Below are 24,111 nucleotides of genomic sequence, written 5' to 3'. Positions count from 1 at the left end.
ATCTAGATGTGTGCTGAATCTGAAGTTAGAGATGAAAATGTGCTCAAAAAAGATGCTTCACGACCTAATGCTTGAAGCAAACAAAGCATCATGTAGTCGGCAGGGTTCGAACCTGCGCGGGGTGACCCCAATGGATTTCAAGACCATCGCCTTAACCTCTCGGCCACGACTACCCTGTTTAGTGAGCAGCATGCTATTTTTTGGCTGGATGTGTAGGGTAGAGCACACCAGGTAGAATGCATCCAGCTACAATATCTGGATGTGTGCTGCACCTGAAGTTAGAGAAGACATTGAACTCAAACAAAGCTCCTCAAAGACACAATGCTTGGAGGAAACAGACAAAGTATCACGTAGTCGGCAGGGTTCGAACCTGCGCGGGGAGACCCCAATGGATTTCAAGTCCATCGCCTTAACCTCTCGGCCACAACTACCCCATTTAGCGAGCAGCATGCTATTTTTTGGCTTGATGTGAAGGGTAGAGGTCACCAGGTACAAAGCATCCAGCTACAAAATTTAGATGTGTGCTGCATCTGAAGTTAGAGAAGACAATGAGCTCAAACAAAGCTCCTGAAAGAAAAAATGCTTGTAGCAAACAGACAAACCACCACGTAGTCGGCAGGGTTTGAACCTGCGCGGGGAAACCCCAATGGATTTCAAAGCCCATTGCCTTAACCTCTCGGCCACGACTACCCCATTTATTGAGCAGCATGCTATTTTTTTGGCTGGATGTAAAGGGTAGATTACACCAGGTAGAATGGACCCGGCTACAAAATTTAGATGTGTGCTGCATCTGAAGCTAGAGAAAACAATGAGCTCAAACAAAGCTCCTGAAAGAAAAAATGCATGTAGCAAACAGACAAAACACCACATAGTCGGCAGGGTTCGAACCTGCGCGGGGAAACCCCAATGGATTTCGAGTCCATCGCCTTAACCTCTCGGCCACGACTACCCCATTTAGTGAGCAGCATGCTATATTTTGGCTGGATGTGTAGGCTAGAGTTCACCAGGTACAATGCACCCAGCTATAAAATCTAGATGTGTGCTGCACCTGAAGATATAGTAGACGCAGGGTTTTAACCTGCGCAGGTAAAACCCAATGGATTTCAAGTCAATCACCTTAACCTCTTGGCCACAACAATATCATTCAGAAAGTAGGATGCTATTTTCTAGACTGGATGTGAAGGGTACAGTACACCAGGAAAAATTAACCCGGCTAGAATATCTAGACGTGTGCTTAATCTGAAGTTAGAGATGAAAATGTGCTCAAAAAAAGATGCTTCACGACCTAATGCTTGAAGCAAACAAACCACCACGTAGTCGGCAGGGTTCGAACCTGCGCAGGGAAACCCCAATGGATTTCGAGTCCATCGCCTTAACCTCTCGGCCACGACTACCCCGTTTAGTGAGCAGCATGCTATTTTTTGGCTGGATGTGTTTGGTAGAGTACACCAGGTAGAATGCATCCAGCTACAAAATCTGGATGTGTGCTGCACCTGAAGTTAGAGAAGACATTGAACTCAAACAAAGCTCATCAAAGACACAATGCTTGGAGGAAACAGACAAAGTATCACGTAGTCGGCAGGGTTCGAACCTGCGCGGGGAGACCCCAATGGATTTCAAGTCCATCGCCTTAACCTCTCGGCCACGACTACCCCATTTAGTGAGCAGCATGATATTTTTTGGCTTGATGTGAAGGGTAGAGATCACCAGGTACAAAGCATCCAGCTAAAAAATTTAGATGTGTGCTGCATCTGAAGTTAGAGAAGACAATGAGCTCAAACAAAGCTCCTGAAAGAAAAAATGCTTGTAGCAAACAGACAAACCACCACGTAGTCAGCAGGGTTCGAACCTGCGCAGGGAAACCCCAATGGATTTCGAGTCCATCGCCTTAACCTCTCGGCCACGTCTACCCCATTTAGTGAGCAGCATGCTATTTTTTGGCTGGATGTGTAGGCTAGAGTTCACCAGGTACAATGCACCCAGCTATAAAATCTAGATGTGTGCTGCACCTGAAGATAGAGTAGACAGCAGGGTTTTAACCTGCGCAGGTAAAACCCAATGGATTTCAAGTCAACCACCTTAACCTCTTGGCCACAACAATGTCATTCAGAAAGTAGGATGCTATTTTCTAGACTGGATGTGAAGGGTACAGTACACCAGGAAAAATTAACCCAGCTGGAAAATCTAGATGTGTGCTGAATCTGAAGTTAGAGATGAAAATGTGCTCAAACAAAGTTGCTTCAGGACCTAATGCTTGAAGCAAACAAGGAATCACGTAGTCGGCAGGGTTCGAACCTGCGCGGGGAGACCCCAATGGATTTCAAGTCCATCGCCTTAACCTCTCGGCCACGACTACCCCGTTTAGTGAGCAGCATGCTATTTTTTGGCTGAATGTGTAGGGTAGAGTACACCAGGTAGAATGCATCCAGCTACAAGATCTGGATGTGTGCTGCACCTGAAGTTAGAGAAGACATTGAACTCAAACAAAGCTTCTCAAAGACACAATAATTGGAGGAAACAGACAAAGTATCACGTAGTCGGCAGGGTTCGAACCTGCGCGGGGAGACCCCAATGGATTTCAAGTCCATCGCCTTAACCTCTCGGCCACGACTACCACATTTGGAAAGCAGCATGCTATTTTTTGGCTGGATGTGTAGGGTAGAGTACACCAGGTACAAAGCATCCAGCTACAAAATTTAGATGTGTTCTGCATATGAAGTTAGAGAAGATAATGAGCTCAAACAAAGCACCTGAAAAAAAAAATGCTTGTAGCAAATAGACAAACCACCACGTAGTCGGCAGGGTTTGAACCTGCGCGGGGAGGCCCCAATGGATTTTAAGTCCATCGCCTTAACCTCTCGGCCATGACTACCCCATTTATTGAGCAGCATGCTATTTTTTTGGCTGGATGTAAAGGGTAGATTACACCAGGTAGAATGGACCCGGCTACAAAATTTAGATGTGTGCTGCATCTGAAGTTAGAGAAGACAATGAGCTCAAACAAAGCTCCTGAAAGAAAAAATGCATTTAGCAAACAGACAAACCACCACGTAGTCGGCAGGGTTCGAACCTGCGCGGGGAAACCCCAATGGATTTCGAGTCCATCGCCTTAACCTCTCGGCCACGACTACCCCATTTAGAGAGCAGCATGCTATTTTTTGGCTGGAAGTGTAGGCTAGAGTTCACCAGGTACAATGCACCCAGCTATAAAATCTAGATGTGTGCTGCACCTGAAGATAGAGTAGACAGCAGGGTTTTAACGTGCGCAGGTAAAACCCAATGGATTTCAAGTCAATCACCTTAACCTCTTGGCCACAACAATGTCATTCAGAAAGTAGGATGCTATTTTCTAGACTGGATGTGAAGGGTACAGTACACCAGGAAAAATTAACCCAGCTAGAATATCTAGATGTGTGCTGAATCTGAAGTTAGAGATGAAAATGTGCTCAAAAAAGATGCTTCACGACCTAATGCTTGAAGCAAACAAAGCATCATGTAGTCAGCAGGGTTCGAACCTGCGCGGGGTGACCCCAATGGATTTCAAGTCCATCGCCTTAACCTCTCGGCCACGACTACCCCGTTTAGTGAGCAGCATGCTATTTTTTGGCTGAATGTGTAGGGTAGAGTACACCAGGTAGAATGCATCCAGCTACAAGATCTGGATGTGTGCTGCACCTGAAGTTAGAGAAGACATTGAACTCAAACAAAGCTCCTCAAAGACACAATGCTTGGAGGAAACAGACAAAGTATCACGTAGTCGGCAGGGTTCGAACCTGCGCGGCGAGACCCCAATGGATTTCAAGTCCATCGCCTTAACCTCTCGGCCACGACTACCCCATTTAGCGAGCAGCATGCTGTTTTGGCTTGATGTGAAGGGTAGAGGTCACCAGGTACAAAGCATCCAGCTACAAAATTTAGATGTGTGCTTCATCTGAAGTTAGAGAAGACAATGAGCTCAAACAAAGCTCCTGAAAGAAAAAATGCTTGTAGCAAACAGACAAACCACCACGTAGTCGGCAGGGTTCGAACCCGTGCAGGGAAACCCCAATGGATTTCGAGTCCATCGCCTTAACCTCTCGGCCACAACTACCCCATTTATTGAGCAGCATGCTATTTTTTTGGCTGGATGTAAAGGGTAGATTACACCAGGTAGAATGGACCCGGCTACAAAATTTAGATGTGTGCTGCATCTGAAGTTAGAGAAGACAATGAGCTCAAACAAAGCTCCTGAAAGAAAAAATGCATGTAGCAAACAGACAAAACACCACGTAGTCGGCAGGGTTCGAACCTGCGCGGGGAAACCCCAATGGATTTCGAGTCCAACGCCTTAACCTCTCGGCCACGACTACCCCATTTAGTGAGCTGCATGCTATTTTTTGGCTGCATGTGTAGGCTAGAGTTCACCAGGTACAATGCACCCAGCTATAAAATCTAGATGTGTGCTGCACCTGAAGATATAGTAGACAGCAGGGTTTTAACCTGCGCAGGTAAAACCCAATGGATTTCAAGTCAATCACCTTAACCTCTTGGCCACAACAATGTCATTCAGAAAGTAGGATGCTATTTTCTAGACTGGATGTGAAGGGTACAGTACACCAGGAAAAATTAACCCAGCTAGAATATCTAGATGTGTGCTGAATCTGAAGTTAGAGATGAAAATGTGCTCAAAAAAGATGCTTCACGACCTAATGCTTGAAGCAAACAAAGCATCATGTAGTCAGCAGGGTTCGAACCTGCGCGGGGTGACCCCAATGGATTTCAAGTCCATCGCCTTAACCTCTCGGCCACGACTACCCCGTTTAGTGAGCAGCATGCTATTTTTTGGCTGAATGTGTAGGGTAGAGTACACCAGGTAGAATGCATCCAGCTACAAGATCTGGATGTGTGCTGCACCTGAAGTTAGAGAAGACATTGAACTCAAACAAAGCTCCTCAAAGACACAATGCTTGGAGGAAACAGACAAAGTATCACGTAGTCGGCAGGGTTCGAACCTGCGCGGCGAGACCCCAATGGATTTCAAGTCCATCGCCTTAACCTCTCGGCCACGACTACCCCATTTAGCGAGCAGCATGCTGTTTTGGCTTGATGTGAAGGGTAGAGGTCACCAGGTACAAAGCATCCAGCTACAAAATTTAGATGTGTGCTTCATCTGAAGTTAGAGAAGACAATGAGCTCAAACAAAGCTCCTGAAAGAAAAAATGCTTGTAGCAAACAGACAAACCACCACGTAGTCGGCAGGGTTCGAACCCGTGCAGGGAAACCCCAATGGATTTCGAGTCCATCGCCTTAACCTCTCGGCCACGTCTACCCCATTTAGTGAGCAGCATGCTATTTTTTGGCTGGATGTGTAGGCTAGAGTTCACCAGGTACAATGCACCCAGCTATAAAATCTAGATGTGTGCTGCACCTGAAGATAGAGTAGACAGCAGGGTTTTAACCTGCGCAGGTAAAACCCAATGGATTTCAAGTCAATCACCTTAAACTCTTGGCCACAACAATGTCATTCAGAAAGTAGGATGCTATTTTCTAGACTGGATGTGAAGGGTACAGAACACCAGGAAAAATTAACCCAGCTAGAATATCTAGATGTGTGCTGAATCTGAAGTTAGAGATGAAAATGTGCTCAAAAAAAGATACTTCACGACCTAATGCTTGAAGCAAACAAAGCATCACGTAGTCGGCAGGGTTCGAACCTGCGCGGGGAGACCCCAATGGATTTCAAGTCCATCGCCTTAACCTCTCGGCCACGACTACCCCGTTCAGTGAGCAGCATGCCAGTTTTTGGCTGAATGTGTAGGGTAGAGTACACCAGGTAGAATTCATCCAGCTACAAAATCTGAATGTGTGCTGCACCTGAAGTTAGAGAAGACATTGAACTCAAACAAAGCTCCTCAAAGACACAATGCTTGGAGGAAACAGACAAAGTATCACGTAGTCGGCAGGGTTCGAACCTGCGCGGGGAGACCCCAATGGATTTCAAGTCCATCGCCTTAACCTCTCGGCCACGACTACCCCGTTTAGTGAGCAGCATGCTATTTTTTGGCTGAATGTGTAGGGTAGAGTACACCAGGTAGAATTCATCCAGCTACAAAATCTGGATGTGTGCTGCACCTGAAGTTAGAGAAGACATTGAACTCAAACAAAGCTTCTCAAAGACACAATACTTGGAGGAAACAGACAAAGTATCACGTAGTCGCCAGGGTTCGAACCTGCGCGGGGAGACCCCAATGGATTTCAAGTCCATCGCCTTAACCTCTCGGCCACGACTACCACATTTGGTAAGCAGCATGCTATTTTTTGACTGGATGTAAAGGGTAGATTACACCAGGTAGAATGGACCCGGCTACAAAATTTAGATGTATGCTGCATCTGAAGTTAGAGAAGACAATGAGCTCAAACAAAGCTCCTGAAAGAAAAAATGCATGTAGCAAACAGACAAACCACCATGTAGTCGGCAGGGTTCGAACCTGCGCGGGGAAACCCCAATGGATTTCGAGCCCATCGCCTTAACCTCTCAGCCACGACTACCCCATTTAGTGAGCAGCATGCTATTTTTTGGCTGGATGTGTAGGCTAGAGTTCACCAGGTACAATGCACCCAGCTATAAAATCTAGATGTGCGCTGCACCTGAAGATAGAGTAGACAGCAGGGTTTTAACCTGCGCAGGTAAAACCCAATGGATTTCAAGTCAATCACCTTAACCTCTTGGCCACAACAATGTGATTCAGAAAATAGGATGCTATTTTCTAGACTGGATGTGAAGGGTACAGTACACCAGGAAAAATTAATCTAGCTGGAAATTCTAGATGTGTGCTGAATCTGAAGTTAGAGATGAAAATATGCTTAAACAAAGTTGCTTCACGACCTAACGCTTGAAGCAAACAAAGCATCACGTAGTCGGCAGGGTTCGAACCTGCGCGGGGAGACCCCAATGGATTTCAAGTCCATCGCCTTAACCTCTCGGCCACGACTACCCCGTTTAGTGAGCAGCATGCTATTTTTTGGCTGAATGTGTAGGGTAGAGTACACCAGGTAGAATGCATCCAGCTACAAAATCTGGATGTGTGCTGCACCTGAAGTTAGAGAAGACATTGAACTCAAACAAAGCTTCTCAAAGACACAATAATTGGAGGAAACAGACAAAGTATCACATAGTCGGCAGGGTTCGAACCTGCGCGGGGAGACCCCAATGGATTTCAAGTCCATCGCCTTAACCTCTCGGCTACGACTACCACATTTGGACAGCAGCATGCTATTTTTTGGCTGGATGTGTAGGGTAGAGTACACCAGGTACAAAGCATCCAGCTACAAAATTTAGATGTGTTCTGCATATGAAGTTAGAGAAGATAATGAGCTCAAACAAAGCACCTGAAAAAAAAAATGCTTGTAGCAAATAGACAAACCACCACGTAGTCGGCAGGGTTTGAACCTGCGTGGGGAGACCCCAATGGATTTTAAGTCCATCGCCTTAACCTCTCGGCCATGACTACCCCATTTATTGAGCAGCATGCTATTTTTTTGGCTGGATGTAAAGGGTTGATTACACCAGGTAGAATGGACCCGGCTACAAAATTTAGATGTGTGCTGCATCTGAAGTTAGAGAAGACAATGAGCTCAAACAAAGCTCCTGAAAGAAAAAATGCATTTAGCAAACAGACAAACCACCACGTTGTCGGCAGGGTTCGAACCTGCGCGGGGAAACCCCAATGGATTTCGAGTCCATCGCCTTAACCTCTCGGCCACGACTACCCCATTTAGAGAGCAGCATGCTATTTTTTGGCTGGAAGTGTAGGCTAGAGTTCACCAGGTACAATGCACCCAGCTATAAAATCTAGATGTGTGCTGCACCTGAAGATAGAGTAGACAGCAGGGTTTTAACGTGCGCAGGTAAAACCCAAAGGATTTCAAGTCAATCACCTTAACCTCTTGGCCACAACAATGTCATTCAGAAAGTAGGATGCTATTTTCTAGACTGGATGTGAAGGGTACAGTACACCAGGAAAAATTAACCCAGGTGGAAATTCTAGATGTGTGCTGAATCTGAAGTTAGAGATGAAAATATGCTTAAACAAAGTTGCTTCACGACCTAACGCTTGAAGCAAACAAAGCATCACGTAGTCGGCAGGGTTCGAACCTGCGCGGGGAGACCCCAATGGATTTCAAGTCCATCCCCTTAACCTCTCGGCCACGACTACCACATTTGGTAAGCAGCATGCTATTTTTTGGCTGGATGTGTAGGGTAGAGTACACCAGGTACAAAGCATCCAGCTACAAAATTTAGATGTGTTCTGCATATGAAGTTAGAGAAGATAATGAGCTCAAACAAAGCACCTGAAAGAAAAAATGCTTGTAGCAAACAGACAAACCACCATGTACGCGGGGAAACCCCAATGGATTTCAAGTCCATCGCCTTAACCTCTCGGCCACGACTACCCCATTTATTGAGCAGCATGCTATTTTTTTGGCTGGATGTAAAGGGTAGATTACACCAGGTAGAATGGACCCGGCTACAAAATTTAGATGTGTGCTGCATCTGAAGTTAGAGAAGACAATGAGCTCAAACAAAGCTCCTGAAAGAAAAAATGCATGTAGCAAACAGACAAAACACCACGTAGTCGGCAGGGTTCGAACCTGCGCGGGGAAACCCCAATGGATTTCGAGTCCAACGCCTTAACCTCTCGGCCACGACTACCCCATTTAGTGAGCTGCATGCTATTTTTTGGCTGCATGTGTAGGCTAGAGTTCACCAGGTACAATGCACCCAGCTATAAAATCTAGATGTGTGCTGCACCTGAAGATAGAGTAGACAGCAGGGTTTTAACCTGCGCAGGTAAAACCCAATGGATTTCAAGTCAATCACCTTAACCTCTTGGCCACAACAATGTCATTCAGAAAGTAGGATGCTATTTTCTAGACCGGATGTGAAGGGTACAGTACACCAGGAAAAATTAACCCAGCTAGAATATCTAGATGTTTGCTGAATCTGAAGTTAGAGATGAAAATGTGCTCAAAAAAGATGCTTCACGACCTAATGCTTGAAGCAAACAAAGCATCATGTAGTCGGCAGGGTTCGAACCTGCGCGGGGTGACCCCAATGGATTTCAAGACCATCGCCTTAACCTCTCGGCCACGACTACCCCGTTTAGTGAGCAGCATGCTATTTTTTGGCTGGATGTGTAGGGTAGAGCACACCAGGTAGAATGCATCCAGCTACAATATCTGGATGTGTGCTGCACCTGAAGATAGAGTAGACGCAGGGTTTTAACCTGCGCAGGTAAAACCCAATGGATTTCAAGTCAATCACCTTAACCTCTTGGCCACAACAATGTCATTCAGAAAGTAGGATGCTATTTTCTAGACTGGATGTGAAGGGTACAGTACACCAGGAAAAATTAACCCAGCTAGAATATCTAGATGTGTGCTGAATCTGAAGTTAGAGATGAAAATGTGCTCAAAAAAGATGCTTCACGACCTAATGCTTGAAGCAAACAAAGCATCATGTAGTCGGCAGGGTTCGAACATGCGCGGGGTGACCCCAATGGATTTCAAGACCATCGCCTTAACCTCTCGGCCATGACTACCCCGTTTAGTGAGCAGCATGCTATTATTTGGCTGGATGTGTAGGGTAGAGCACACCAGGTAGAATGCATCCAGCTACAATATCTGGATGTGTGCTGCACCTGAAGTTAGAGAAGACATTGAACTCAAACAAAGCTCCTCAAAGACACAATGCTTGGAGGAAACAGACAAAGTATCACGTAGTCGGCAGGGTTCGAACCTGCGCGGGGAGACCCCAATGGATTTCAAGTCCATCGCCTTAACCTCTCGGCCACAACTACCCCATTTAGTGAGCAGCATGCTATTTTTTGGCTTGATGTGAAGGGTAGAGGTCACCAGGTACAAAGCATCCAGCTACAAAATTTAGATGTGTGCTGCATCTGAAGTTAGAGAAGACAATGAGCTCAAACAAAGCTCCTGAAAGAAAAAATGCTTGTAGCAAACAGACAAACCACCACGTAGTCGGCAGGGTTTGAACCTGCGCGGGGAAACCCCAATGGATTTCAAAGTCCATTGCCTTAACCTCTCGGCCACAACTACCCCATTTATTGAGCAGCATGCTATTTTTTTGGCTGGATGTAAAGGGTAGATTACACCAGGTAGAATGGACCCGGCTACAAAATTTAGATGTGTGCTGCATCTGAAGTTAGAGAAAACAATGAGCTCAAACAAAGCTCCTGAAAGAAAAAATGCATGTAGCAAACAGACAAACCACCACATAGTCGGCAGGGTTCGAACCTGCGCGGGGAAACCCCAATGGATTTTGAGTCCATCGCCTTAACCTCTCGGCCACGACTACCCCATTTAGTGAGCAGCATGCTATATTTTGGCTGGATGTGTAGGCTAGAGTTCACCAGGTACAATGCACCCAGCTATAAAATCTAGATGTGTGCTGCACCTGAAGATAGAGTAGACGCAGGGTTTTAACCTGCGCAGGTAAAACCCAATGGATTTCAAGTCAATCACCTTAACCTCTTGGCCACAACAATGTCATTCAGAAAGTAGGATGCTATTTTCTAGACTGGATGTGAAGGGTACAGTACACCAGGAAAAATTAACCCAGCTAGAATATCTAGACGTGTGCTTAATCTGAAGTTAGAGATGAAAATGTGCTCAAAAAAAGATCCTTCACGACCTAATGCTTGAAGCAAACAAACCACCACGTAGTCGGCAGGGTTCGAACCTGCGCAGGGAAACCCCAATGGATTTCGAGTCCATCGCCTTAACCTCTCGGCCACGACTACCCCGTTTAGTGAGCAGCATGCTATTTTTTGGCTGGATGTGTTTGGTAGAGTACACCAGGTAGAATGCATCCAGCTACAAAATCTGGATGTGTGCTGCACCTGAAGTTAGAGAAGACACTGAACTCAAACAAAGCTCATCAAAGACACAATGCTTGGAGGAAACAGACAAAGTATCACGTAGTCGGCAGGGTTCGAACCTGCGCGGGGAGACCCCAATGGATTTCAAGTCCATCGCCTTAACCTCTCGGCCACGACTACCCCATTTAGCGAGCAGCATGATATTTTTTGGCTTGATGTGAAGGGTAGAGGTCACCAGGTACAAAGCATCCAGCTAAAAAATTTAGATGTGTGCTGCATCTGAAGTTAGAGAAGACAATGAGCTCAAACAAAGCTCCTGAAAGAAAAAATGCTTGTAGCAAACAGACAAACCACCACGTAGTCAGCAGGGTTCGAACCTGCGCAGGGAAACCCCAATGGATTTTGAGTCCATCGCTTTAACCTCTCAGCCACGTCTACCCCATTAAGTGAGCAGCATGCTATTTTTTGGCTGGATGTCTAGGCTAGAGTTCACCAGGTACAATGCACCCAGCTATAAAATCTAGATGTGTGCTGCACCTGAAGATAGAGTAGACAGCAGGGTTTTAACCTGCACAGGTAAAACCCAATGGATTTCAAGTCAATCACCTTAACCTCTTGGCCACAACAATGTCATTCAGAAAGTAGGATGCTATTTTCTAGACTGGATGTGAAGGGTACAGTATACCAGGAAAAATTAACCCAGCTGGAAAATCTAGATGTGTGCTGAATCTGAAGTTAGAGATGAAAATGTGCTCAAACAAAGTTGCTTCACGACCTAATGCTTGAAGCAAACAAAGCATCACGTAGTCGGCAGGGTTCGAACCTGCGCGGGGAGACCCCAATGGATTTCAAGTCCATCGCCTTAACCTCTCGGCCACGACTACCACATTTGGTAAGCAGAATGCTATTTTTTGGCTGGATGTGTAGGGTAGAGTACACCAGGTACAAAGCATCCAGCTACAAAATTTAGATGTGTTCTGCATATGAAGTTAGAGAAGATAATGAGCTCAAACAAAGCACCTGAAAGAAAAAATGCTTGTAGCAAACAGACAAACCACCACGTAGTCGGCAGGGTTTGAACCTGCGCGGGGAGACCCCAATGGATTTCAAGTCCATCGCCTTAACCTCTCGGCCACGACTACCCCGTTTAGTGAGCAGCATGCTATTTTTTGGCTGAATGTGTAGGGTAGAGTACACCAGGTAGAATGCATCCAGCTACAAAATCTGGATGTGTGCTGCACCTGAAGTTAGAAGACATTGAACTCAAACAAAGCTTCTCAAAGACACAATACTTGGAGGAAACAGACAAAGTATCACGTAGTCGGCAGGGTTCGAACCTGCGCGGGGAGACCCCAACGGATTTCAAGTCCATCGCCTTAACCTCTCGGCCACGACTACCACATTTGGTAAGCAGCATGCTATTTTTTGGCTGGATGTGTAGGGTAGAGTACACCAGTTACAAAGCATCCAGCTACAAAATTTAGATGTGTTCTGCATATGAAGTTAGAGAAGATAATGAGCTCAAACAAAGCACCTGAAAGAAAAAATGCTTGTAGCAAACAGACAAACCAACACGTAGTCGGCAGGGTTTGAACCTGCGCGGGGAAACCCCAATGGATTTCAAGTCCATCGCCTTAACCTCTCGGCCACGACTACCCCATTTATTGAGCAGCATGCTATTTTTTTGGCTGGATGTAAAGGGTAGATTACACCAGGTAGAATGGACCCGGCTACAAAATTTAGATGTGTGCTGCATCTGAAGTTAGAGAAGACAATGAGCTCAAACAAAGCTCCTGAAAGAAAAAATGCTTGTAGCAAACAGACAAACCACCACGTAGTCGGCAGGGTTCGAACCCGCGCAGGGAAACCCCAATGGATTTCGAGTCCATCGCCTTAACCTCTCGGCCACGTCTACCCCATTTAGTGAGCAGCATGCTATTTTTTGGCTGGATGTGTAGGCTAGAGTTCACCAGGTACAATGCACCCAGCTATAAAATCTAGATGTGTGCTGCACCTGAAGATAGAGTAGACAGCAGGGTTTTAACCTGCGCAGGTAAAACCCAATGGATTTCAAGTCAATCACCTTAACCTCTTGGCCACAACAATGTCATTCAGAAAGTAGGATGCTATTTTCTAGACTGGATGTGAAGGGTACAGTACACCAGGAAAAATTAACCCAGCTAGAATATCTAGATGTGTGCTGAATCTGAAGTTAGAGATGAAAATGTGCTCAAAAAAAGATACTTCACGACCTAATGCTTGAAGCAAACAAAGCATCACGTAGTCGGCAGGGTTCGAACCTGCGCGGGGAGACCCCAATGGATTTCAAGTCCATCGCCTTAACCTCTCGGCCACGACTACCCCGTTCAGTGAGCAGCATGCTATTTTTTGGCTGGATGTGTAGGGTAGAGTACACCAGGTAGAATGCATCCAGCTACAAAATCTGGATGTGTGCTGCACCTGAAGTTAGAGAAGACATTGAACTCAAACAAAGCTCCTCAAAGACACAATGCTTGGAGGAAACAGACAAAGTATCACGTAGTCGGCAGGGTTCGAACCCGCGCAGGGAAACCCCAATGGATTTCGAGTCCATCGCCTTAACCTCTCGGCCACGACTACCACATTTGGTAAGCAGCATGCTATTTTTTGGCTGGATGTGTAGGGTAGAGTACACCAGGTACAAAGCATCCAGCTACAAAATTTAGATGTGTTCTGCATATGAAGTTAGAGAAGATAATGAGCTCAAACAAAGCACCTGAAAGAAAAAATGCTTGTAGCAAACAGACAAACCAACACGTAGTCGGCAGGGTTTGAACCTGCGCGGGGAAACCCCAATGGATTTCAAGTCCATCGCCTTAACCTCTCGGCCACGACTACCCCATTTATTGAGCAGCATGCTATTTTTTTGGCTGGATGTAAAGGGTAGATTACACCAGGTAGAATGGACCCGGCTACAAAATTTAGATGTGTGCTGCATCTGAAGTTAGAGAAGACAATGAGCTCAAACAAAGCTCCTGAAAGAAAAAATGCTTGTAGCAAACAGACAAACCACCACGTAGTCGGCAGGGTTCGAACCCGCGCAGGGAAACCCCAATGGATTTCGAGTCCATCGCCTTAACCTCTCGGCCACGTCTACCCCATTTAGTGAGCAGCATGCTATTTTTTGGCTGGATGTGTAGGCTAGAGTTCACCAGGTACAATGCACCCAGCTATAAAATCTAGATGTGTGCTGCACCTGAAGATAGAGTAGACAGCAGGGTTTTAACCTGCGCAGGTAAAACCCAATGGATTTCAAGTCAATCACCTTAACCTCTTGGCCACAACAATGTCATTCAGAAAGTAGGATGCTATTTTCTAGACTGGATGTGAAGGGTACAGTACACCAGGAAAAATTAACCCAGCTAGAATATCTAGATGTGTGCTGAATCTGAAGTTAGAGATGAAAATGTGCTCAAAAAAAGATACTTCACGACCTAATGCTTGAAGCAAACAAAGCATCACGTAGTCGGCAGGGTTCGAACCTGCGCGGGGAGACCCCAATGGATTTCAAGTCCATCGCCTTAACCTCTCGGCCACGACTACCCCGTTCAGTGAGCAGCATGCTATTTTTTGGCTGGATGTGTAGGGTAGAGTACACCAGGTAGAATGCATCCAGCTACAAAATCTGGATGTGTGCTGCACCTGAAGTTAGAGAAGACATTGAACTCAAACAAAGCTCCTCAAAGACACAATGCTTGGAGGAAACAGACAAAGTATCACGTAGTCGGCAGGGTTCGAACCTGCGCGGGGAGACCCCAATGGATTTCAAGTCCATCGCCTTAACCTCTCGGCCACGACTACCACATTTGGTAAGCAGCATGCTATTTTTTGGCTGGATGTGTAGGGTAGAATACACCAGGTACAAAGCATCCAGCTACAAAGTTTAGATGTGTTCTGCATATGAAGTTAGAGAAGATAATGAGCTCAAACAAAGCACCTGAAAGAAAAAATGCTTGTAGCAAACAGACAAACCAACACGTAGTCGGCAGGGTTTGAACCTGCGCGGGGAAACCCCAATGGATTTCAAGTCCATCGCCTTAACCTTTTGGCCACGACTACCCCATTTATTGAGCAGCATGCTATTTTTTTGGCTGGATGTAAAGGGTAGATTACACCAGGTAGAATGGACCCGGCTACAAAATTTAGATGTGTGCTGCATCTGAAGTTAGAGAAGACAATGAGCTCAAACAAAGCTTCTGAAAGAAAAAATGCTTGTAGCAAACAGACAAACCACCACGTAGTCGGCAGGGTTCGAACCCGCGCAGGGAAACCCCAATGGATTTCGAGTCCATCGCCTTAACCTCTCGGCCACGTCTACCCCATTTAGTGAGCAGCATGCTATTTTTTGGCTGGATGTGTAGGCTAGAGTTCACCAGGTACAATGCACCCAGCTATAAAATCTAGATGTGTGCTGCACCTGAAGATAGAGTAGACAGCAGGGTTTTAACCTGCGCAGGTAAAACCCAATGGATTTCAAGTCAATCACCTTAACCTCTTGGCCACAACAATGTCATTCAGAAAGTAGGATGCTATTTTCTAGACTGGATGTGAAGGGTACAGTACACCAGGAAAAATTAACCCAGCTAGAATATCTAGATGTGTGCTGAATCTGAAGTTAGAGATGAAAATGTGCTCAAAAAAAGATACTTCACGACCTAATGCTTGAAGCAAACAAAGCATCACGTAGTCGGCAGGGTTCGAACCTGCGCGGGGAGACCCCAATGGATTTCAAGTCCATCGCCTTAACCTCTCGGCCACGACTACCCCGTTCAGTGAGCAGCATGCTATTTTTTGGCTGGATGTGTAGGGTAGAGTACACCAGGTAGAATGCATCCAGCTACAAAATCTGGATGTGTGCTGCACCTGAAGTTAGAGAAGACATTGAACTCAAACAAAGCTCCTCAAAGACACAATGCTTGGAGGAAACAGACAAAGTATCACGTAGTCGGCAGGGTTCGAACCTGCGCGGGGAGACCCCAATGGATTTCAAGTCCATCGCCTTAACATCTCGGCCACGACTACCCCGTTTAGTGAGCAGCATGCTATTTTTTGGCTGAATGTGTAGGGTAGAGTACACCAGGTAGAATTCATCCAGCTACAAAATCTGGATGTGTGCTGCACCTGAAGTTAGAGAAGACATTGAACTCAAACAAAGCTTCTAAAAGACACAATACTTGGAGGAAACAGACAAAGTATCACGTAGTCGGCAGGGTTCGAACCTGCGCGGGGAGACCCCAATGGATTTCAAGTCCATCGCCTTAACCTCTCGGCCACGACTACCACATTTGGTAAGCAGCATGCTATTTTTTGGCTGGATGTAAAGGGTAGATTACACCAGGTAGAATTCATCCAGCTACAAAATTTAGATGTGTTCTGCATATGAAGTTAGAGAAGATAATGAGCTCAAACAAAGCACCTGAAAGAAAAAAATGCTTGTAGCAAACAGACAAACCACCACGTAGTCGGCAGGTTTTGAACCTGCGCGGGGAAACCCCAATGGATTTCAAGTCCATCGCCTTAACCTCTCGGCCACGACTACCCCATTTATTGAGCAGCATGCTATTTTTTTGGCTGGATGTAAAGGGTAGATTACAGCAGGTAGAATGGACCCGGCTACAAAATTTAGATGTGTGCTGTATCTGAAGTTAGAGAAGACAATGAGCTCAAACAAAGCTCCTGAAAGAAAAAATGCATGTAGCAAACAGACAAACCACCACGTAGTCGGCAGGGTTCGAACCTGCGCGGGGAAACCCCAATGGATTTCGAGTCCATCGCCTTAACCTCTCGGCCACGACTACCCCATTTAGTGAGCAGCATGCTATTTTTTGGCTGGATGTGTAGGCTAGAGTTCACCAGGTACAATGCACCCAGCTATAAAATCTAGATGTGTGCTGCACCTGAAGATAGAGTAGACAGCAGGGTTTTAACGTGCGCAGGTAAAACCCAATAGATTTCAAGTCAATCACCTTAACCTCTTGGCCACAACAATGTCATTCAGAAAGTAGGATGCTATTTTCTAGACTGGATGTGAAGGGTACAGTACACCAGGAAAAATTAACTCAGCTAGAATATCTAGATGTGTGCTGAATCTGAAGTTAGAGATGAAAATGTGCTCAAAAAAAGATGCTTCACGACCTAACGCTTGAAGCAAACAAACCACCACGTAGTCGGCAGGGTTCGAACCTGCGCAGGGAAACCCCAATGGATTTCGAGTCCATCGCCTTAACCTCTCGGCCACGACTACCCCATTTAGTGAGCAGCATGCTATTTTTTGGCTGGATGTGTAGGGTAGAGTACACCAGGTAGAATGCATCCAGCTACAAAATCTGAATGTGTGCTGCACCTGAAGTTAGAGAAGACATTGAACTCAAACAAAGCTCCTCAAAGACACAATGCTCGGAGGAAACAGACAAAGTATCACGTAGTCGGCAGGGTTCGAACCTGCGCGGGGAGACCCCAATGGATTTCAAGTCCATCGCCTTAACCTCTCGGCCACGACTACCCCATTTAGCGAGCAGGATGATATTTTTTGGCTTGATGTGAAGGGTAGAGGTCACCAGGTACAAAGCATCCAGCTACAAAATTTAGATGTGTGCTGCATCTGAAGTTAGAGAAGACAATGAGCTCAAACAAAGCTCCTGAAAGAAAAAATGCTTGTAGCAAACAGACAAACCACCACGTAGTCAGCAGGGTTCGAACCTGCGCAGGGAAACCCCAATGGATTTCGAGTCCATCGCCTTAACCTCTCGGCCACGTCTACCCCATTTAGTGAGCAGCATGCTATTTTTTGGCTGGATGTGTAGGCTAGAGTTCACCAGGTACAATGCACCCAGCTATAAAATCTAGATGTGTTTTGCACCTGAAGATAGAGTAGACAGCAGGGTTTTAACCTGCGCAGGTAAAACCCAATGGATTTCAAGTCAACCACCTTAACCTCTTGGCCACAACAATGTCATTCAGAAAGTAGGATGCTATTTTCTAGACTGGATGTGAAGGGTACAGTACACCAGGAAAAATTAACCCAGCTGGAAAATCTAGATGTGTGCTGAATCTGAAGTTAGAGATGAAAATGTGCTCAAACAAAGTTGCTTCACGACCTAATGCTTGAAGCAAACAAGGAATCACGTAGTCGGCAGGGTTCGAACCTGCGCGGGGAGACCCCAATGGATTTCAAGTCCATCGCCTTAACCTCTCGGCCACGACTACCCTGTTTAGTGAGCAGCATGCTATTTTTTGGCTGAATGTGTAGGGTAGAGTACACCAGGTAGAATGCATCCAGCTACAAGATCTGGATGTGTGCTGCACCTGAAGTTAGAGAAGACATTGAACTCAAACAAAGCTTCTCAAAGACACAATAATTGGAGGAAACAGACAAAGTATCACGTAGTCGGCAGGGTTCGAACCTGCGCGGGGAGACCCCAATGGATTTCAAGTCCATCGCCTTAACCTCTCGGCCACGACTACCACATTTGGAAAGCAGCATGCTATTTTTTGGCTGGATGTGTAGGGTAGAGTACACCAGGTACAAAGCATCCAGCTACAAAATTTAGATGTGTTCTGCATATGAAGTTAGAGAAGATAATGAGCTCAAACAAAGCACCTGAAAAAAAAAATGCTTGTAGCAAATAGACAAACCACCACGTAGTCGGCAGGGTTTGAGCCTGCGCGGGGAGACCCCAATGGATTTTAAGTCCATCGCCTTAACCTCTCGGCCATGACTACCCCATTTATTGAGCAGCATGCTATTTTTTTGGCTGGATGTAAAGGGTAGATTACACCAGGTAGAATGGACCCGGCTACAAAATTTAGATGTGTGCTGCATCTGAAGTTAGAGAAGACAATGAGCTCAAACAAAGCTCCTGAAAGAAAAAAATGCATTTAGCAAACAGACAAACCACCACGTAGTCGGCAGGGTTCGAACCTGCGCGGGGAAACCCCAATGGATTTCGAGTCCATCGCCTTAACCTCTCGGCCACGACTACCCCATTTAGAGAGCAGCATGCTATTTTTTGGCTGGAAGTGTAGGCTAGAGTTCACCAGGTACAATGCACCCAGCTATAAAATCTAGATGTGTGCTGCACCTGAAGATAGAGTAGACAGCAGGGTTTTAACGTGCGCAGGTAAAACCCAATGGATTTCAAGTCAATCACCTTAACCTCTTGGCCACAACAATGTCATTCAGAAAGTAGGATGCTATTTTCTAGACTGGATGTGAAGGGTACAGTACACCAGGAAAAATTAACCCAGCTGGAAATTCTAGATGTGTGCTGAATCTGAAGTTAGAGATGAAAATATGCTTAAACAAAGTTGCTTCACGACCTAACGCTTGAAGCAAACAAAGCATCACGTAGTCGGCAGGGTTCGAACCTGCGCGGGGAGACCCCAATGGATTTCAAGTCCATCGCCTTAACCTCTCGGCCACGACTACCCCGTTTAGTGACCAGCATGCTATTTTTTGGCTGAATGTGTAGGGTAGAGTACACCAGGTAGAATGCATCCAGCTACAAAATCTGAATGTGTGCTGCACCTGAAGTTAGAGAAGACATTGAACTCAAACAAAGCTTCTCAAAGACACAATACTTGGAGGAAACAGACAAAGTATCACGTAGTCGGCAGGGTTCGAACCTGCGCGGGGAGACTCCAATGGATTTCAAGTCCATCGCCTTAACCTCTCGGCCACGACTACCACATTTGGTAAGCAGCATGCTATTTTTTGGCTGGATGTGTAGGGTAGAGTACACCAGGTACAAAGCATCCAGCTACAAAATTTAGATGTGTTCTGCATATGAAGTTAGAGAAGATAATGAGCTCAAACAAAGCACCTGAAAGAAAAAATTCTTGTAGCAAACAGACAAACCACCACGTAGTCGGCAGGGTTTGAGCCTGCACGGGGAAACCCCAATGGATTTCAAGTCCATCGCCTTAACCTCTCGGCCACGACTACCCCATTTATTGAGCAGCATGCTATTTTTTTGGCTGGATGTAAAGGGTAGATTACACCAGGTAGAATGGACCCGGCTACAAAATTTAGATGTGTGCTGCATCTGAAGTTAGAGAAGACAATGAGCTCAAACAAAGCTCCTGAAAGAAAAAATGCATGTAGCAAACAGACAAAACACCACGTAGTCGGCAGGGTTCGAACCTGCGCGGGGAAACCCCAATGGATTTCGAGTCCAACGCCTTAACCTCTCGGCCACGACTACCCCATTTAGTGAGCTGCATGCTATTTTTTGGCTGCATGTGTAGGCTAGAGTTCACCAGGTACAATGCACCCAGCTATAAAATCTAGATGTGTGCTGCACCTGAAGATAGAGTAGACAGCAGGGTTTTAACCTGCACAGGTAAAACCCAATGGATTTCAAGTCAATCACCTTAACCTCTTGGCCACAACAATGTCATTCAGAAAGTAGGATGCTATTTTCTAGACTGGATGTGAAGGGTACAGTACACCAGGAAAAATTAACCCAGCTAGAATATCTAGATGTGTGCTGAATCTGAAGTTAGAGATGAAAATGTGCTCAAAAAAGATGCTTCACGACCTAATGCTTGAAGCAAACAAAGCATCATGTAGTCGGCAGGGTTCGAACCTGCGCGGGGTGACCCCAATGGATTTCAAGACCATCGCCTTAACCTCTCGGCCACGACTACCCTGTTTAGTGAGCAGCATGCTATTTTTTGGCTGGATGTGTAGGGTAGAGCACACCAGGTAGAATGCATCCAGCTACAATATCTGGATGTGTGCTGCAGCTGAAGTTAGAGAAGACATTGAACTCAAACAAAGCTCCTCAAAGACACAATGCTTTGAGGAAACAGACAAAGTATCACGTAGTCGGCAGGGTTCGAACCTGCGCGGGGAGACCCCAATGGATTTCAAGTCCATCGCCTTAACCTCTCGGCCACAACTACCCCATTTAGCGAGCAGCATGCTATTTTTTGGCTTGATGTGAAGGGTAGAGGTCACCAGGTACAAAGCATCCAGCTACAAAATTTAGATGTGTGCTGCATCTGAAGTTAGAGAAGACAATGAGCTCAAACAAAGCTCCTGAAAGAAAAAATGCTTGTAGCAAACAGACAAACCACCACGTAGTCGGCAGGGTTTGAACCTGCGCGGGGAAACCCCAATGGATTTCAAAGTCCATTGCCTTAACCTCTCGGCCACGACTACCCCATTTATTGAGCAGCATGCTATTTTTTTGGCTGGATGTAAAGGGTAGATTACACCAGGTAGAATGGACCCGGCTACAAAATTTAGATGTGTGCTGCATCTGAAGTTAGAGAAAACAATGAGCTCAAACAAAGCTCCTGAAAGAAAAAATGCATGTAGCAAACAGACAAACCACCACATAGTCGGCAGGGTTCGAACCTGCGCGGGGAAACCCCAATGGATTTCGAGTCCATCGCCTTAACCTCTCGGCCACGACTTCCCCATTTAGTGAGCAGCATGCTATATTTTGGCTGGATGTGTAGGCTAGAGTTCACCAGGTACAATGCACCCAGCTATAAAATCTAGATGTGTGCTGCACCTGAAGATATAGTAGACGCAGGGTTTTAACCTGCGCAGGTAAAACCCAATGGATTTCAAGTCAATCACCTTAACCTCTTGGCCACAACAATGTCATTCAGAAAGTAGGATGCTATTTTCTAGACTGGATGTGAAGGGTACAGTACACCAGGAAAAATTAACCCAGCTAGAATATCTAGACGTGTACTTAATCTGAAGTTAGAGATGAAAATGTGCTCAAAAAAAGATGCTTCACGACCTAATGCTTGAAGCAAACAAACCACCACGTAGTCGGCAGGGTTCGAACCTGCGCAGGGAAACCCCAATGGATTTCGAGTCCATCGCCTTAACCTCTCTACCACGACTACCCCGTTTAGTGAGCAGCATGCTATTTTTTGGCTGGATGTGTTTGGTAGAGTACACCAGGTAGAATGCATCCAGCTACAAAATCTGGATGTGTGCTGCACCTGAAGTTAGAGAAGACATTGAACTCAAACAAAGCTCATCAAAGACACAATGCTTGGAGGAAACAGACAAAGTATCACGTAGTCGGCAGGGTTCGAACCTGCGCGGGGAGACCCCAATGGATTTCAAGTCCATCGCCTTAACCTATCGGCCACGACTACCCCATTTAGTGAGCAGCATGATATTTTTTGGCTTGATGTGAAGGGTAGAGGTCACCAGGTACAAAGCATCCAGCTAAAAAATTTAGATGTGTGCTGCATCTGAAGTTAGAGAAGACAATGAGCTCAAACAAAGCTCCTGAAAGAAAAAATGCATGTAGCAAACAGACAAACCACCACGTAGTCGGCAGGGTTCGAACCTGCGCGGGGAAACCCCAATGGATTTCGAGTCCAACGCCTTAACCTCTCGGCCACGACTACCCCATTTAGTGAGCTGCATGCTATTTTTTGCCTGCATGTGTAGGCTAGAGTTCACCAGGTACAATGCACCCAGCTATAAAATCTAGATGTGTGCTGCACTTGAAGATAGAGTAGACAGCAGGGTTTTAACCTGCGCAGGTAAAACCCAATGGATTTCAAGTCAATCACCTTAACCTCTTGGCCACAACAATGTCATTCAGAAAGTAGGATGCTATTTTCTAGACTGGATGTGAAGGGTACAGTACACCAGGAAAAATTAACCCAGCTAGAATATCTAGATGTGTGCTGAATCTGAAGTTAGAGATGAAAATGTGCTCAAAAAAGATGCTTCACGACCTAATGCTTGAAGCAAACAAAGCATCACGTAGTCGGCAGGGTTCGAAACTGCGCGGGGTGACCCCAATGGATTTCAAGACCATCGCCTTAACCTCTCGGCCACGACTACCCCGTTTAGTGAGCAGCATGCTATTTTTTGGCTGGATGTGTAGGGTAGAGCACACCAGGTAGAATGCATCCAGCTACAAAATCTGGATGTGTGCTGCACCTGAAGTTAGAGAAGACATTGAACTCAAACAAAGCTCCTCAAAGACACAATGCTCGGAGGAAACAGACAAAGTATCACGTAGTCGGCAGGGTTCGAACCTGCGCGGGGAGACCCCAATGGATTTCAAGTCCATCGCCTTAACCTCTCGGCCACGACTACCCCATTTAGCGAGCAGGATGATATTTTTTGGCTTGATGTGAAGGGTAGAGGTCACCAGGTACAAAGCATCCAGCTACAAAATTTAGATGTGTGCTGCATCTGAAGTTAGAGAAGACAATGAGCTCAAACAAAGCTCCTGAAAGAAAAAATGCTTGTAGCAAACAGACAAACCACCACGTAGTCAGCAGGGTTCGAACCTGCGCAGGGAAACCCCAATGGATTTCGAGTCCATCGCCTTAACCTCTCGGCCACGTCTACCCCATTTAGTGAGCAGCATGCTATTTTTTGGCTGGATGTGTAGGCTAGAGTTCACCAGGTACAATGCACCCAGCTATAAAATCTAGATGTGTGCTGCACCTGAAGATAGAGTAGACAGCAGGGTTTTAACCTGCGCAGGTAAAACCCAATGGATTTCAAGTCAATCACCTTAACCTCTTGGCCACAACAATGTCATTCAGAAAGTAGGATGCTATTTTCTAGACTGGATGTGAAGGGTACAGTACACCAGGAAAAATTAACCCAGCTAGAATATCTAGATGTGTGCTGAATCTGAAGTTAGAGATGAAAATGTGCTCAAAAAAGATGCTTCACGACCTAATGCTTGAAGCAAACAAAGCATCACGTAGTCGGCAGGGTTCGAAACTGCGCGGGGTGACCCCAATGGATTTCAAGACCATCGCCTTAACCTCTCGGCCACGACTACCCCGTTTAGTGAGCAGCATGCTATTTTTTGGCTGGATGTGTAGGGTAGAGCACACCAGGTAGAATGCATCCAGCTACAAAATCTGGATGTGTGCTGCACCTGAAGTTAGAGAAGACATTGAACTCAAACAAAGCTCCTCAAAGACACAATGCTCGGAGGAAACAGACAAAGTATCACGTAGTCGGCAGGGTTCGAACCTGCGCGGGGAGACCCCAATGGATTTCAAGTCCATCGCCTTAACCTCTCGGCCACGACTACCCCATTTAGCGAGCAGGATGATATTTTTTGGCTTGATGTGAAGGGTAGAGGTCACCAGGTACAAAGCATCCAGCTACAAAATTTAGATGTGTGCTGCATCTGAAGTTAGAGAAGACAATGAGCTCAAACAAAGCTCCTGAAAG

General features: G+C 45.9%; 72 non-coding genes across 72 annotated transcripts; all 72 read right to left on the bottom strand.

Moving 5' to 3' along the window:
* Nucleotides 1-91: 91 nt before the first annotated feature.
* trnas-uga (transfer RNA serine (anticodon UGA)) lies at nucleotides 92-173 on the bottom strand. The gene has a single exon. It is a non-coding gene; the product is annotated as a tRNA-Ser (tRNA).
* A 176-nt stretch (nucleotides 174-349) lies between these two features.
* On the bottom strand, nucleotides 350-431 carry trnas-uga (transfer RNA serine (anticodon UGA)). The gene has a single exon. It is a non-coding gene; the product is annotated as a tRNA-Ser (tRNA).
* Nucleotides 432-607: 176 nt separating this feature from the next.
* trnaq-uug (transfer RNA glutamine (anticodon UUG)) lies at nucleotides 608-690 on the bottom strand. The gene has a single exon. It is a non-coding gene; the product is annotated as a tRNA-Gln (tRNA).
* Nucleotides 691-867: 177 nt separating this feature from the next.
* trnas-cga (transfer RNA serine (anticodon CGA)) lies at nucleotides 868-949 on the bottom strand. Its single transcript has one exon. It is a non-coding gene; the product is annotated as a tRNA-Ser (tRNA).
* A 363-nt stretch (nucleotides 950-1,312) lies between these two features.
* On the bottom strand, nucleotides 1,313-1,394 carry trnas-cga (transfer RNA serine (anticodon CGA)). Its single transcript has one exon. It is a non-coding gene; the product is annotated as a tRNA-Ser (tRNA).
* Nucleotides 1,395-1,570: 176 nt separating this feature from the next.
* Nucleotides 1,571-1,652, bottom strand: trnas-uga (transfer RNA serine (anticodon UGA)). The gene has a single exon. It is a non-coding gene; the product is annotated as a tRNA-Ser (tRNA).
* A 176-nt stretch (nucleotides 1,653-1,828) lies between these two features.
* On the bottom strand, nucleotides 1,829-1,910 carry trnas-cga (transfer RNA serine (anticodon CGA)). The gene has a single exon. It is a non-coding gene; the product is annotated as a tRNA-Ser (tRNA).
* Nucleotides 1,911-2,274: 364 nt separating this feature from the next.
* trnas-uga (transfer RNA serine (anticodon UGA)) lies at nucleotides 2,275-2,356 on the bottom strand. Its single transcript has one exon. It is a non-coding gene; the product is annotated as a tRNA-Ser (tRNA).
* A 176-nt stretch (nucleotides 2,357-2,532) lies between these two features.
* On the bottom strand, nucleotides 2,533-2,614 carry trnas-uga (transfer RNA serine (anticodon UGA)). Its single transcript has one exon. It is a non-coding gene; the product is annotated as a tRNA-Ser (tRNA).
* Nucleotides 2,615-2,790: 176 nt separating this feature from the next.
* trnal-uaa (transfer RNA leucine (anticodon UAA)) lies at nucleotides 2,791-2,872 on the bottom strand. Its single transcript has one exon. It is a non-coding gene; the product is annotated as a tRNA-Leu (tRNA).
* A 177-nt stretch (nucleotides 2,873-3,049) lies between these two features.
* Nucleotides 3,050-3,131, bottom strand: trnas-cga (transfer RNA serine (anticodon CGA)). The gene has a single exon. It is a non-coding gene; the product is annotated as a tRNA-Ser (tRNA).
* A 363-nt stretch (nucleotides 3,132-3,494) lies between these two features.
* trnas-uga (transfer RNA serine (anticodon UGA)) lies at nucleotides 3,495-3,576 on the bottom strand. Its single transcript has one exon. It is a non-coding gene; the product is annotated as a tRNA-Ser (tRNA).
* A 176-nt stretch (nucleotides 3,577-3,752) lies between these two features.
* On the bottom strand, nucleotides 3,753-3,834 carry trnas-uga (transfer RNA serine (anticodon UGA)). Its single transcript has one exon. It is a non-coding gene; the product is annotated as a tRNA-Ser (tRNA).
* A 174-nt stretch (nucleotides 3,835-4,008) lies between these two features.
* On the bottom strand, nucleotides 4,009-4,090 carry trnas-cga (transfer RNA serine (anticodon CGA)). Its single transcript has one exon. It is a non-coding gene; the product is annotated as a tRNA-Ser (tRNA).
* Nucleotides 4,091-4,267: 177 nt separating this feature from the next.
* Nucleotides 4,268-4,349, bottom strand: trnas-cga (transfer RNA serine (anticodon CGA)). Its single transcript has one exon. It is a non-coding gene; the product is annotated as a tRNA-Ser (tRNA).
* A 363-nt stretch (nucleotides 4,350-4,712) lies between these two features.
* Nucleotides 4,713-4,794, bottom strand: trnas-uga (transfer RNA serine (anticodon UGA)). Its single transcript has one exon. It is a non-coding gene; the product is annotated as a tRNA-Ser (tRNA).
* Nucleotides 4,795-4,970: 176 nt separating this feature from the next.
* trnas-uga (transfer RNA serine (anticodon UGA)) lies at nucleotides 4,971-5,052 on the bottom strand. Its single transcript has one exon. It is a non-coding gene; the product is annotated as a tRNA-Ser (tRNA).
* A 174-nt stretch (nucleotides 5,053-5,226) lies between these two features.
* trnas-cga (transfer RNA serine (anticodon CGA)) lies at nucleotides 5,227-5,308 on the bottom strand. The gene has a single exon. It is a non-coding gene; the product is annotated as a tRNA-Ser (tRNA).
* A 364-nt stretch (nucleotides 5,309-5,672) lies between these two features.
* trnas-uga (transfer RNA serine (anticodon UGA)) lies at nucleotides 5,673-5,754 on the bottom strand. Its single transcript has one exon. It is a non-coding gene; the product is annotated as a tRNA-Ser (tRNA).
* Nucleotides 5,755-5,930: 176 nt separating this feature from the next.
* Nucleotides 5,931-6,012, bottom strand: trnas-uga (transfer RNA serine (anticodon UGA)). Its single transcript has one exon. It is a non-coding gene; the product is annotated as a tRNA-Ser (tRNA).
* A 176-nt stretch (nucleotides 6,013-6,188) lies between these two features.
* Nucleotides 6,189-6,270, bottom strand: trnas-uga (transfer RNA serine (anticodon UGA)). Its single transcript has one exon. It is a non-coding gene; the product is annotated as a tRNA-Ser (tRNA).
* Nucleotides 6,271-6,446: 176 nt separating this feature from the next.
* Nucleotides 6,447-6,528, bottom strand: trnas-cga (transfer RNA serine (anticodon CGA)). The gene has a single exon. It is a non-coding gene; the product is annotated as a tRNA-Ser (tRNA).
* A 364-nt stretch (nucleotides 6,529-6,892) lies between these two features.
* Nucleotides 6,893-6,974, bottom strand: trnas-uga (transfer RNA serine (anticodon UGA)). Its single transcript has one exon. It is a non-coding gene; the product is annotated as a tRNA-Ser (tRNA).
* Nucleotides 6,975-7,150: 176 nt separating this feature from the next.
* Nucleotides 7,151-7,232, bottom strand: trnas-uga (transfer RNA serine (anticodon UGA)). The gene has a single exon. It is a non-coding gene; the product is annotated as a tRNA-Ser (tRNA).
* A 176-nt stretch (nucleotides 7,233-7,408) lies between these two features.
* Nucleotides 7,409-7,490, bottom strand: trnal-uaa (transfer RNA leucine (anticodon UAA)). The gene has a single exon. It is a non-coding gene; the product is annotated as a tRNA-Leu (tRNA).
* A 177-nt stretch (nucleotides 7,491-7,667) lies between these two features.
* On the bottom strand, nucleotides 7,668-7,749 carry trnas-cga (transfer RNA serine (anticodon CGA)). Its single transcript has one exon. It is a non-coding gene; the product is annotated as a tRNA-Ser (tRNA).
* An 861-nt stretch (nucleotides 7,750-8,610) lies between these two features.
* On the bottom strand, nucleotides 8,611-8,692 carry trnas-cga (transfer RNA serine (anticodon CGA)). Its single transcript has one exon. It is a non-coding gene; the product is annotated as a tRNA-Ser (tRNA).
* A 363-nt stretch (nucleotides 8,693-9,055) lies between these two features.
* On the bottom strand, nucleotides 9,056-9,137 carry trnas-uga (transfer RNA serine (anticodon UGA)). The gene has a single exon. It is a non-coding gene; the product is annotated as a tRNA-Ser (tRNA).
* Nucleotides 9,138-9,757: 620 nt separating this feature from the next.
* trnas-uga (transfer RNA serine (anticodon UGA)) lies at nucleotides 9,758-9,839 on the bottom strand. Its single transcript has one exon. It is a non-coding gene; the product is annotated as a tRNA-Ser (tRNA).
* A 176-nt stretch (nucleotides 9,840-10,015) lies between these two features.
* trnaq-uug (transfer RNA glutamine (anticodon UUG)) lies at nucleotides 10,016-10,098 on the bottom strand. The gene has a single exon. It is a non-coding gene; the product is annotated as a tRNA-Gln (tRNA).
* A 177-nt stretch (nucleotides 10,099-10,275) lies between these two features.
* Nucleotides 10,276-10,357, bottom strand: trnal-caa (transfer RNA leucine (anticodon CAA)). The gene has a single exon. It is a non-coding gene; the product is annotated as a tRNA-Leu (tRNA).
* A 363-nt stretch (nucleotides 10,358-10,720) lies between these two features.
* On the bottom strand, nucleotides 10,721-10,802 carry trnas-cga (transfer RNA serine (anticodon CGA)). The gene has a single exon. It is a non-coding gene; the product is annotated as a tRNA-Ser (tRNA).
* Nucleotides 10,803-10,978: 176 nt separating this feature from the next.
* trnas-uga (transfer RNA serine (anticodon UGA)) lies at nucleotides 10,979-11,060 on the bottom strand. The gene has a single exon. It is a non-coding gene; the product is annotated as a tRNA-Ser (tRNA).
* Nucleotides 11,061-11,236: 176 nt separating this feature from the next.
* Nucleotides 11,237-11,318, bottom strand: trnal-caa (transfer RNA leucine (anticodon CAA)). Its single transcript has one exon. It is a non-coding gene; the product is annotated as a tRNA-Leu (tRNA).
* A 364-nt stretch (nucleotides 11,319-11,682) lies between these two features.
* On the bottom strand, nucleotides 11,683-11,764 carry trnas-uga (transfer RNA serine (anticodon UGA)). The gene has a single exon. It is a non-coding gene; the product is annotated as a tRNA-Ser (tRNA).
* Nucleotides 11,765-11,940: 176 nt separating this feature from the next.
* Nucleotides 11,941-12,022, bottom strand: trnas-uga (transfer RNA serine (anticodon UGA)). The gene has a single exon. It is a non-coding gene; the product is annotated as a tRNA-Ser (tRNA).
* A 174-nt stretch (nucleotides 12,023-12,196) lies between these two features.
* On the bottom strand, nucleotides 12,197-12,278 carry trnas-uga (transfer RNA serine (anticodon UGA)). The gene has a single exon. It is a non-coding gene; the product is annotated as a tRNA-Ser (tRNA).
* A 176-nt stretch (nucleotides 12,279-12,454) lies between these two features.
* trnas-uga (transfer RNA serine (anticodon UGA)) lies at nucleotides 12,455-12,536 on the bottom strand. The gene has a single exon. It is a non-coding gene; the product is annotated as a tRNA-Ser (tRNA).
* Nucleotides 12,537-12,713: 177 nt separating this feature from the next.
* trnas-cga (transfer RNA serine (anticodon CGA)) lies at nucleotides 12,714-12,795 on the bottom strand. The gene has a single exon. It is a non-coding gene; the product is annotated as a tRNA-Ser (tRNA).
* Nucleotides 12,796-13,159: 364 nt separating this feature from the next.
* trnas-uga (transfer RNA serine (anticodon UGA)) lies at nucleotides 13,160-13,241 on the bottom strand. Its single transcript has one exon. It is a non-coding gene; the product is annotated as a tRNA-Ser (tRNA).
* A 176-nt stretch (nucleotides 13,242-13,417) lies between these two features.
* On the bottom strand, nucleotides 13,418-13,499 carry trnas-cga (transfer RNA serine (anticodon CGA)). The gene has a single exon. It is a non-coding gene; the product is annotated as a tRNA-Ser (tRNA).
* A 176-nt stretch (nucleotides 13,500-13,675) lies between these two features.
* trnas-uga (transfer RNA serine (anticodon UGA)) lies at nucleotides 13,676-13,757 on the bottom strand. The gene has a single exon. It is a non-coding gene; the product is annotated as a tRNA-Ser (tRNA).
* A 177-nt stretch (nucleotides 13,758-13,934) lies between these two features.
* trnas-cga (transfer RNA serine (anticodon CGA)) lies at nucleotides 13,935-14,016 on the bottom strand. The gene has a single exon. It is a non-coding gene; the product is annotated as a tRNA-Ser (tRNA).
* A 364-nt stretch (nucleotides 14,017-14,380) lies between these two features.
* On the bottom strand, nucleotides 14,381-14,462 carry trnas-uga (transfer RNA serine (anticodon UGA)). Its single transcript has one exon. It is a non-coding gene; the product is annotated as a tRNA-Ser (tRNA).
* A 176-nt stretch (nucleotides 14,463-14,638) lies between these two features.
* trnas-uga (transfer RNA serine (anticodon UGA)) lies at nucleotides 14,639-14,720 on the bottom strand. The gene has a single exon. It is a non-coding gene; the product is annotated as a tRNA-Ser (tRNA).
* Nucleotides 14,721-14,896: 176 nt separating this feature from the next.
* On the bottom strand, nucleotides 14,897-14,978 carry trnas-uga (transfer RNA serine (anticodon UGA)). The gene has a single exon. It is a non-coding gene; the product is annotated as a tRNA-Ser (tRNA).
* Nucleotides 14,979-15,155: 177 nt separating this feature from the next.
* Nucleotides 15,156-15,237, bottom strand: trnas-cga (transfer RNA serine (anticodon CGA)). Its single transcript has one exon. It is a non-coding gene; the product is annotated as a tRNA-Ser (tRNA).
* A 364-nt stretch (nucleotides 15,238-15,601) lies between these two features.
* On the bottom strand, nucleotides 15,602-15,683 carry trnas-uga (transfer RNA serine (anticodon UGA)). Its single transcript has one exon. It is a non-coding gene; the product is annotated as a tRNA-Ser (tRNA).
* A 176-nt stretch (nucleotides 15,684-15,859) lies between these two features.
* trnas-uga (transfer RNA serine (anticodon UGA)) lies at nucleotides 15,860-15,941 on the bottom strand. The gene has a single exon. It is a non-coding gene; the product is annotated as a tRNA-Ser (tRNA).
* A 176-nt stretch (nucleotides 15,942-16,117) lies between these two features.
* Nucleotides 16,118-16,199, bottom strand: trnas-uga (transfer RNA serine (anticodon UGA)). Its single transcript has one exon. It is a non-coding gene; the product is annotated as a tRNA-Ser (tRNA).
* Nucleotides 16,200-16,376: 177 nt separating this feature from the next.
* Nucleotides 16,377-16,458, bottom strand: trnas-uga (transfer RNA serine (anticodon UGA)). Its single transcript has one exon. It is a non-coding gene; the product is annotated as a tRNA-Ser (tRNA).
* A 177-nt stretch (nucleotides 16,459-16,635) lies between these two features.
* On the bottom strand, nucleotides 16,636-16,717 carry trnas-cga (transfer RNA serine (anticodon CGA)). The gene has a single exon. It is a non-coding gene; the product is annotated as a tRNA-Ser (tRNA).
* Nucleotides 16,718-17,081: 364 nt separating this feature from the next.
* Nucleotides 17,082-17,163, bottom strand: trnas-cga (transfer RNA serine (anticodon CGA)). Its single transcript has one exon. It is a non-coding gene; the product is annotated as a tRNA-Ser (tRNA).
* A 176-nt stretch (nucleotides 17,164-17,339) lies between these two features.
* Nucleotides 17,340-17,421, bottom strand: trnas-uga (transfer RNA serine (anticodon UGA)). Its single transcript has one exon. It is a non-coding gene; the product is annotated as a tRNA-Ser (tRNA).
* A 176-nt stretch (nucleotides 17,422-17,597) lies between these two features.
* Nucleotides 17,598-17,679, bottom strand: trnas-cga (transfer RNA serine (anticodon CGA)). Its single transcript has one exon. It is a non-coding gene; the product is annotated as a tRNA-Ser (tRNA).
* Nucleotides 17,680-18,043: 364 nt separating this feature from the next.
* On the bottom strand, nucleotides 18,044-18,125 carry trnas-uga (transfer RNA serine (anticodon UGA)). Its single transcript has one exon. It is a non-coding gene; the product is annotated as a tRNA-Ser (tRNA).
* A 176-nt stretch (nucleotides 18,126-18,301) lies between these two features.
* Nucleotides 18,302-18,383, bottom strand: trnas-uga (transfer RNA serine (anticodon UGA)). The gene has a single exon. It is a non-coding gene; the product is annotated as a tRNA-Ser (tRNA).
* Nucleotides 18,384-18,559: 176 nt separating this feature from the next.
* trnal-uaa (transfer RNA leucine (anticodon UAA)) lies at nucleotides 18,560-18,641 on the bottom strand. Its single transcript has one exon. It is a non-coding gene; the product is annotated as a tRNA-Leu (tRNA).
* A 178-nt stretch (nucleotides 18,642-18,819) lies between these two features.
* Nucleotides 18,820-18,901, bottom strand: trnas-cga (transfer RNA serine (anticodon CGA)). Its single transcript has one exon. It is a non-coding gene; the product is annotated as a tRNA-Ser (tRNA).
* Nucleotides 18,902-19,265: 364 nt separating this feature from the next.
* Nucleotides 19,266-19,347, bottom strand: trnas-uga (transfer RNA serine (anticodon UGA)). The gene has a single exon. It is a non-coding gene; the product is annotated as a tRNA-Ser (tRNA).
* A 176-nt stretch (nucleotides 19,348-19,523) lies between these two features.
* Nucleotides 19,524-19,605, bottom strand: trnas-uga (transfer RNA serine (anticodon UGA)). The gene has a single exon. It is a non-coding gene; the product is annotated as a tRNA-Ser (tRNA).
* A 435-nt stretch (nucleotides 19,606-20,040) lies between these two features.
* On the bottom strand, nucleotides 20,041-20,122 carry trnas-cga (transfer RNA serine (anticodon CGA)). Its single transcript has one exon. It is a non-coding gene; the product is annotated as a tRNA-Ser (tRNA).
* A 363-nt stretch (nucleotides 20,123-20,485) lies between these two features.
* Nucleotides 20,486-20,567, bottom strand: trnas-uga (transfer RNA serine (anticodon UGA)). The gene has a single exon. It is a non-coding gene; the product is annotated as a tRNA-Ser (tRNA).
* Nucleotides 20,568-20,743: 176 nt separating this feature from the next.
* trnas-uga (transfer RNA serine (anticodon UGA)) lies at nucleotides 20,744-20,825 on the bottom strand. Its single transcript has one exon. It is a non-coding gene; the product is annotated as a tRNA-Ser (tRNA).
* A 176-nt stretch (nucleotides 20,826-21,001) lies between these two features.
* trnaq-uug (transfer RNA glutamine (anticodon UUG)) lies at nucleotides 21,002-21,084 on the bottom strand. The gene has a single exon. It is a non-coding gene; the product is annotated as a tRNA-Gln (tRNA).
* Nucleotides 21,085-21,261: 177 nt separating this feature from the next.
* Nucleotides 21,262-21,343, bottom strand: trnas-cga (transfer RNA serine (anticodon CGA)). Its single transcript has one exon. It is a non-coding gene; the product is annotated as a tRNA-Ser (tRNA).
* Nucleotides 21,344-21,706: 363 nt separating this feature from the next.
* Nucleotides 21,707-21,788, bottom strand: trnas-cga (transfer RNA serine (anticodon CGA)). Its single transcript has one exon. It is a non-coding gene; the product is annotated as a tRNA-Ser (tRNA).
* Nucleotides 21,789-21,964: 176 nt separating this feature from the next.
* On the bottom strand, nucleotides 21,965-22,046 carry trnas-uga (transfer RNA serine (anticodon UGA)). The gene has a single exon. It is a non-coding gene; the product is annotated as a tRNA-Ser (tRNA).
* A 176-nt stretch (nucleotides 22,047-22,222) lies between these two features.
* Nucleotides 22,223-22,304, bottom strand: trnas-cga (transfer RNA serine (anticodon CGA)). Its single transcript has one exon. It is a non-coding gene; the product is annotated as a tRNA-Ser (tRNA).
* Nucleotides 22,305-22,925: 621 nt separating this feature from the next.
* Nucleotides 22,926-23,007, bottom strand: trnas-uga (transfer RNA serine (anticodon UGA)). The gene has a single exon. It is a non-coding gene; the product is annotated as a tRNA-Ser (tRNA).
* A 176-nt stretch (nucleotides 23,008-23,183) lies between these two features.
* On the bottom strand, nucleotides 23,184-23,265 carry trnas-cga (transfer RNA serine (anticodon CGA)). Its single transcript has one exon. It is a non-coding gene; the product is annotated as a tRNA-Ser (tRNA).
* A 621-nt stretch (nucleotides 23,266-23,886) lies between these two features.
* On the bottom strand, nucleotides 23,887-23,968 carry trnas-uga (transfer RNA serine (anticodon UGA)). The gene has a single exon. It is a non-coding gene; the product is annotated as a tRNA-Ser (tRNA).
* Between the last annotated feature and the right edge of the window lie 143 nt (nucleotides 23,969-24,111).

This window comes from Pseudorasbora parva, chromosome 6 (assembly GCF_024679245.1).
Source record: "Pseudorasbora parva isolate DD20220531a chromosome 6, ASM2467924v1, whole genome shotgun sequence".
Taxonomy (NCBI): domain Eukaryota; kingdom Metazoa; phylum Chordata; class Actinopteri; order Cypriniformes; family Gobionidae; genus Pseudorasbora; species Pseudorasbora parva.
Note: the sequence above shows the minus strand (reverse complement) of the source record. Positions and strands in the feature narration are given on the sequence as shown.